The following is a 1045-nucleotide window of genomic DNA, read 5'->3' as shown; positions in this document are numbered from 1 at the left end:
GGGGCTAACACCTTCAACATATTGTCTAGCTATCACCATTGTTAACAGCTAACCCGAGAATGCAACTTATAAAAAAAGGTTTTGTGATTTACACATGAAAGAAGTGAAACTATCACTGTATTGTAACAGATGAAAGGCTTAACAGACAATCAATTTTTCAATGTATAATTTCAGTTACATCACGCTGTAAATTTTTGCTATAAATTCTGTGTTACGATCGAGCCCTCCACTATCACCTGATGAAGGAGCGTCGCTCCGAAAGCTAGTGTGTTTCCAGTTAAACCTGTTGGACTATAACCTGGTGTTGTGTGATTTTTAACATCATTATACCCCACACCAAGATCATGGCTCTGGAGCGGCGGTGGCAACTTCAGAGGCAGTGGGACTACAGAGTCAGTCAATCAGCCTGTGAAGCCTGGAGCAGGACTCTGGCAGTGGCATGGCATGGGCTGGGAAGCCTGGAGCAGGACGCTGGCAGTGGGATGGTGTGGCCTCGGAGGCCCGGAGCGCGACAGTAGCAGCGGAGAAGGAAAGATTGGGCTTTTATTATTTTATTTCTAAGTTATGTGAATGGCACCTATGTACCGCACCAGTACACACTTTGCACTGTATTTTGTATTGAATACACGTGACAATAAATGATTTAAACAACCACTGAGCTGTGGTAGTTCCCACCCTCCTATACGGCTCTGAGACGTAGATGGTCTACAGCAGACACCTCAAGACACTGGAGCAGTATCACTATTGCTGCTGCGCAAGATCCTGCAAATCCCTGAAAGTTGCCACCCAGATCGATAGAGTTATTAAGAAGGCATACAGTGTTTTAGCTTTTATTAATAGAGGGATCGAGTTCCGGAACCATGAGGTTATGCTACAGCTGTGCAAAACTCTAGTGCGGCCGCACTTGGAGTATTGTGTACAGTTCTGGTCACCGCATTATAGGAAGGATGTGGAAACTTTGGAAAGGGTGCAGAGGAGATTTACTCGGATGTTGCCTGGTATGGAGGGAAGGTCTTACGTGGAAAGGCTGAGGGACTTGAGGCAG

The sequence above is a fragment of the Chiloscyllium plagiosum genome, chromosome 7 (genome assembly GCF_004010195.1).
Source record: "Chiloscyllium plagiosum isolate BGI_BamShark_2017 chromosome 7, ASM401019v2, whole genome shotgun sequence".
In the NCBI taxonomy this organism is placed as follows: domain Eukaryota; kingdom Metazoa; phylum Chordata; class Chondrichthyes; order Orectolobiformes; family Hemiscylliidae; genus Chiloscyllium; species Chiloscyllium plagiosum.
The sequence above is the reverse complement of the archived record's forward strand: the minus strand, read 5'-3'. Positions refer to the sequence as shown.